The sequence below is a fragment of the Rhinoderma darwinii genome, assembly GCF_050947455.1.
Source record: "Rhinoderma darwinii isolate aRhiDar2 chromosome 3 unlocalized genomic scaffold, aRhiDar2.hap1 SUPER_3_unloc_10, whole genome shotgun sequence".
Lineage (NCBI taxonomy): Eukaryota > Metazoa > Chordata > Amphibia > Anura > Rhinodermatidae > Rhinoderma > Rhinoderma darwinii.
This window is the reverse complement of record NW_027461735.1, coordinates 95,001-101,525: the sequence shown is the minus strand read 5'-3', so window position 1 is coordinate 101,525 and position 6,525 is coordinate 95,001. Positions and strand designations below refer to the sequence as shown.

General features: G+C 39.5%; 1 long non-coding RNA gene across 1 annotated transcript; it reads left to right on the top strand.

The window, feature by feature from the left end:
* The first annotated feature begins 359 nt into the window (after positions 1-359).
* On the top strand, positions 360-1,477 carry LOC142682172 (uncharacterized). The gene is made up of 2 exons (XR_012853950.1): positions 360-431; positions 526-1,477. It is a non-coding gene; the product is annotated as an uncharacterized LOC142682172 (long non-coding RNA).
* Positions 1,478-6,525: the final 5,048 nt, after the last annotated feature.

The window sequence follows — 6,525 nt, the reverse complement described above, 5'->3', positions numbered from 1 at the left end:
GTGCAGGTAACGTTTACTTCAGTCTTTAAGATCATTCTTGTCATTGATATAAATGTTATATACACAGATATGGGGCTCATGTACAGCACCATGTTATGCCTCTATACCACCTCCGAGTTATACAGAGTCGTAATATGGCGCCCATAGACATGTGGAGGGTTTTCGGTCTGATTCCATATTAATCTGACATAGAGCGCCTATAGCTCCATAGTACAGAGCTGCAGGAATTGTGTTCTCCTCTGTACAGGCTCCGTGCACACGCCATATACTGACATTTATACATAACATTCACACCAGAAATAAGTAGTGACCAGAAGAAAACATTTACTAATGATGAACTGTGTGACACGTCTTATTTCCAGAATTATCACCAGCGCCACCAGATTATGAGGAGGAGTCCTATCCCTGGATGGAAGACACAACAACTGAACGTAAGCTTCTCTACTCTCCCACATCTCTCATCTCTGTAATACAGTTCTGATAATCAATTATTGATTTTCTAATCATTTTCTTGTTTTCCAACAGCCTCTTATCAAACAACCATAAAAACACCACCAGCCCCAGCAGCAATCCAGAAACTAACAGTGCGTCTAGCAGCAGCAAGAAAAATGGCTGCAAAAATGAAAACAACGGCGCATACAGCAGCCGCAATAAGAGCGCCAACCATCCGTACAACAGCGCATACAGCAGCCGCAATAAGAGCGCCAACCATCCGTACAACAACAGCGCATACAGCAGCCGCAATAACAGCGTCTCCAGCCACACAACAAGATCTTGCAGCCACTGCCAGCATTACAGACGACAGCCTGAGAAAAATCCTGATCATCAGCGGTGCTGTCGGCGTTCCACTCCTGCTGGTCGCTGCCCTGTTAGTGCTGCTACTAGTGAAGCTGCACAACATTCAGAAATTGCTGGAAAGAGAAAGTGTCTGATGAGCGCTGCTGCTTGTAGAATATCGCTTGTTCTGGCACATGACATCTTGGCTGGTAAAGTAGGTCAACATCTGGATTGAACATAATGGCGGCTGTGAAGGGTTTCGTTGAGAAGACTCCTCCATCTTTTCAGTGGTGATCCATCATCAGAGGCGTAACTTGTAGCTCCTGTGTCCCAATGTAAAATCTACAACAGGGCCCCGACCTACCATATATCATCTATAATACTGGTGTCTTCTTATGTGGCCAAGGGCTTTTGGGCCCCTCAGACTCCAGGGCCCGGGTGCACCCCCTATAGCTACGCCCCTGTCCATCATTATCATAACTATGAAGACAGTATTAGGGAGTCCTGGTGATTGCCGGTGTGATGTGGGTGTTTCCACCATTATGTCAGTGTAGTGATATCATAGACTGACAATAGCGCACTATTAATTTACCACACATTCTTTGGTAGAAGCAGCTACGAGACTTTCCATTCTTGCTGTGAGGAAAGTGCGATAACAACTGCACAGATAATCATTACATCAATAAACTTCTACCACTCATCTGTGTCTGTGGAGCGTTGTATTAATAATATTCCTTATCTGAGTGAAAAGCGACTTCACATATAGAAAGGCTTCGCTCGGAGGGGGCTACCGGGGCACTTGCCCAAGAAGCAGAATGTGGGGTGTGCGCAACATGGGCTCCCTCCAGATTTAAAAAGAAATGATAAAAATCGTCCGTTATCTATTGGTCTAATCCTATAGATAGCAGCATGTATACTTCTCTCCTGGCTCTTCTTCAGCTCCGGGCATGGGGTTTCGATGCTGGTTAGCGTCAGGACACATTCTGTACCGCTAGGAGCTGAAAAAAATACGGAAGAAAGGTGGGTAAGTATATAGTTTGGGGTCTGAATATGTATTTATATCATGTCAGGAGTTAGATGTTAATATGGAGGCCCAGTCTGGTATGTGAATTAATTTAGGGTTCTGTTCTACAGTATATTAATAAATAAATATATTTATGTAGGTCTGAAACTAATATAGTAGTTTGATATTAATATAGGGATTGAGCCTGGGGTCTGATATTAGCCACTTCTGACATTTGACATCATAGATCCTTTTTATATACAGTGAAGGAAATTATTTGATCCCTTGCTGATTTTGTAAGTTTGCCCACTGTCAAAGACATGAACAGTCTAGAATTTTTAGGCTAGGTTAATTTTACCAATGAGAGATAGATTATATAAAAAAACAAAACAGAAAATCACATTGTCAAAATTATATATATTTATTTGCATTGTGCACAGAGAAATAAGTATTTGATCCCCTACCAACCATTAAGAGTTCAGCCTCCTCCAGACCAGTTACACGCTCCAAATCAACTTGGTGCCTGCATTAAAGACAGGTCTTACATGGTCACCTGTATAAAAGACTCCTGTCCACAGACTCAATGAATCAGTCTGACTCTAACCTCTACAACATGGGCAAGACCAAAGAGCTTTCTAAGGATGCCAGGGACAAGATCATAGACCTGCACAAGGCTGGAATGGGCTACAAAACCATAAGTAAGACGCTGGGTGAGAAGGAGACAATTGTTGGTGCAATAGTAAGAAAATGGAAGACATACAAAATGACTGTCAATCGACATCGATCTGGGGCTCCATGCATCTCACCTCGTGGGGTATCCTTGATCCTGAGGAAGGTGAGAGCTCAGCCGAAAACTACACGGGGGAACTTGTTAATGATCTCAAGGCAGCTGGGATCACAGTCACCAAGAAAACCATTGGTAACACATCACGCCGTAATGGATTAAAATCCTGCAGTGCCCGCAAGGTCCCCCAGCTCAGGAAGGCACATGTACAGGCCCGTCTGAAGTTTGCAAATGAACATCTGGATGATTCTGAGAGTGATTGGGAGAAGGTGCTGTGGTCAGATGAGACTAAAATTGAGCTCTTTGGCATTAACTCAACTCGCCGTGTTTGGAGGAAGAGAAATGCTGCCTATGACCCAAAGAACACCGTCCCCACTGTCAAGCATGGAGGTGGAAACATTATGTTTTGGGGGTGTTTCTCTGCTAAGGGCACAGGACTACTTCACCACATCAATGGGAGAATGGATGGAGTCATGTACCGTCAAATCCTGAGTGACAACCTCCTTCCCTCCACCAGGACATTAAAAATGGCTCGTGGCTGGGTCTTCCAGTACGACAATGACCTGAAACATACAGCCAAGGCAACAAAGGAGTGGCTCAAAAAGAAGCACATTAAGGTCATGGAGTGGCCTAGCCAGTCTCCAGACCTTAATCCCATCGAAAACTTATGGAGGGAGCTGAAGATCCGAGTTGCCAAGCAATAGCCTCGAAATCTTAATGATTTACAGATGATCTGCAAAGAGGAGTGGGCCAAAATTCCATCTAACATGTGTGCAAACCTCATCATCAACTACAAAAAACGTCTGACTGCTGTGCTTGCCAAAAAGGATTTTGCCACCAAGTATTAAGTCTTGTTTGCCAAAGGGATCAAATACTTATTTCTCTGTGCACAATGCAAATAAATATATATAATTTTGACTATGTGATTTTCTGTTTTTTCTTTTTATATAATCTATCTCTCACTGGTAAAATTAACCTAGCCTAAAAATTTTCTAGACTGTTCATGTTTGTGACAGTGGGCAAACTTACAAAATCAGCAAGGGATCAAATACTTATTTCCTTCACTGTGTATATATATATATATATATATATATATATATATATATAATTTTTTTTTTTTTTATGAGGGCAGGGTTTTTCCAGGATTTTCCAGTGATGACCTCTAGGACCTACACCGATCATCAGAACGACGATCAAGTGAATGGTGGGGAACTGCCGTGACAATGAAGGGGCCAGAGAACTGTGACCCCTTCATTAGACTTTCTTCTAGTTAGTCTTCACTTCTTCTAGTTGGTCTCCTTTAAATAAATACAGTACAATAAACACTCAGGTTTCCTTTGCTTATATTACTTATTTTTTTTTTTTTTGTAAATTCTTTATTTTTTGTTTTAAAGTATTCTAGGGGGGGGGGGATGGGGTACAGAAAAAAAAAACAAGGGATGGGTGGGATAGTAACACAATAACAGGTCATGTTAAACATATTCCCCTTGGGGGAACTAGCTGACTAATACAAATAATCAGTAACTATCTAATTAGCGTATTTATTTGTAATAGAAGAACACATTTATAGAGTTATACTTGCACAGGGTCTCGAGAAGGTATCTGCTTGTTGGCCCGATGTGTGAACTATATTTTCTTATGACGTGGTGTTAATTCGTTATGTTTGTGGTAAGTGGGATTCTATGTCTTTTGAGCCATAAAATGTAGACCAGTCATTCCAGATGCTCATATATTTATCATATTGTAAGTTCCTAGACCATTTGTTTCTTTCATAGGATTGGATGGGATTGATCTCTTTTAACCATTCTAGAATTGTAGGGGGATTTGTATCTTTCCAATGTCTCGCTATTAGAGTTTTTGCTGCGTTCAAAAGGTGAGGTATAGTGGAATTTGAGTTACTATATTGATGAGTAGTATCTAGATTGAGTAATACCAGTTCTGGTGTAAGAGTGATAGTTTTTCCAGTATATTTGTTTAAGATCGATTCAATAGATTGCCAAAAGTGGGAAATATCACAGCATTTAAACCATATATGTAACATGGTACCTTTTTCTTTATTGCATCTCCAACATATAGGTGAATGATTCTGATCTATTTTATTTAATATGTCCGGGGTTTTATACCATGTTGTTATGATTTTATAATTGAGTTCCTGGATTTTTGTAGAAACGGAGAACGAGTGGGAGTTCTTAAGAATCAATTTAGATTGTTCCGACGTGAAGGCGATGTTTAAGTCATTTTCCCACTTCAATAAATATGATGGGAGTGCCTGTGGGGCTATAAGAAATTTATATAGTTTCGCTATTTGGCCTTTGACTGGTCTGTTTTGGGATTTTATAAGATTAATTAAATTCCTCTGATTTAAGTCAGTAATGTCCGGGAGGAAAGGTTTGATGGATCCCAGTATGATCTCCGTTTCTTGTGGGGTTAAATTTAGGCCTTCCAGGTTAGGTATCGACTTCAGATCTGAAATGATATTATTGTTTGCAATGAGATGTCTAACCGGTAGTTTCGCTAAGCCTTTATCTCTGGTTAGTCTTTGTTTTAGAGATCTGCATCTATTCGGTATGAGGAATGAAAAGGGTGTGGCCTCACAAATCTTTGGTATGAGATTGTATCTTTTATTGAGTTTATGCCAAATTCTTAACGTGTTATTAGTCAGGGTATTTACAACTGATTTATATTGGAATTTATTATATGGGGTGGTCCAGATGTAGTTTTCCAAGTTTTTATCCAGCATGGCCATTTCAATATCTGACCATAATTTCCGGCCGGGATACACATAACATTCAAGTATTCTGTTTAAATGTACAGAATCACTATATTTCTCAAAATCTGGTAGCCCTATGCCTCCCGAGTTCTTGGAACGCGTTAAAGTGTCATGTTTTACCCTATGTCCTTTAGTTTGCCAGATAAATTTAGATGTTAATTTCTTGAGCGTAGTGAAAAAGAATTGTGGCAAGCTAATCGGGAGTGTTTGGAGGAGGTATAAATCTCTTGGCAGGATTATCATTTTAATAATATTAGATCTTCCAAACCACGATGTTTGTATCGAATTCCAAGAATTAAGGTCTTTCTCTATTTTTTCCAATAATGGTTTGAAGTTTAGTTCATAAAGTTTTGAAAAATTTGGGTTTATCTGTACACCCAGATATTTGATACTGGCAGAATTGTTTTTAAAGGGAGATAGTTTTAATAAGGAATTCCAGTTTTCCGTATTGATATTTATATTCAAGAGTTATGATTTTGAATTATTAATTTTGAAATTGGATATTGAGCTAAAGATTTTGAACTCATCACTCAGATTCTTGAGCGACTTTAGAGGGTTAGATAGAAAAATAAGCATGTTGTCTGCAAATGTGGCTGATTTATGTTCAATTTTGTTGCATGTTATGCCATTAATGTTTGGGTTGTCTCTAATTTTTTGGGCCAAGACTTCCATTGTTAGGACAAATAGTAACGGGGATAAAGGACAGCCTTTTCTTGTGCCGTTCCTAATTTCAAACGATGAGGATAGCTCGCCATTGATCTTAATTTTAGCAGAAGGATTTATATATAGAGCCATTATTTTATCTAGTATGAAGTCTGGGAAGCCAAATTTTATAAGGGTTAATTTTAGAAATTGCCAATCTACCCTATCAAACGCTTTTTCTGCGTCGATCGCCAGGAGGGCTATCGGGATATTATGTCTTTGGGCATATTGAATAATGTTGAGTATTCTCATTGTATTATCTTTTGTTTCTCTGTTTGGAATAAAACCCGCTTGTTCGGGGTTTATAAGTGACGGTAATAATGGCTGTATTCTGTTTGCAATTACTTTAGCATATATTTTGACATCGTTATTTATTAGTGATATTGGCCTATAATTGCTACAAACTGTAGGATCTTTTCCCTCCTTTGGGATCAGGGTTAAGTGGGCCGTCGTAGATTCTTTCCGGAATGGGTTGGCCAAATTGGTGTT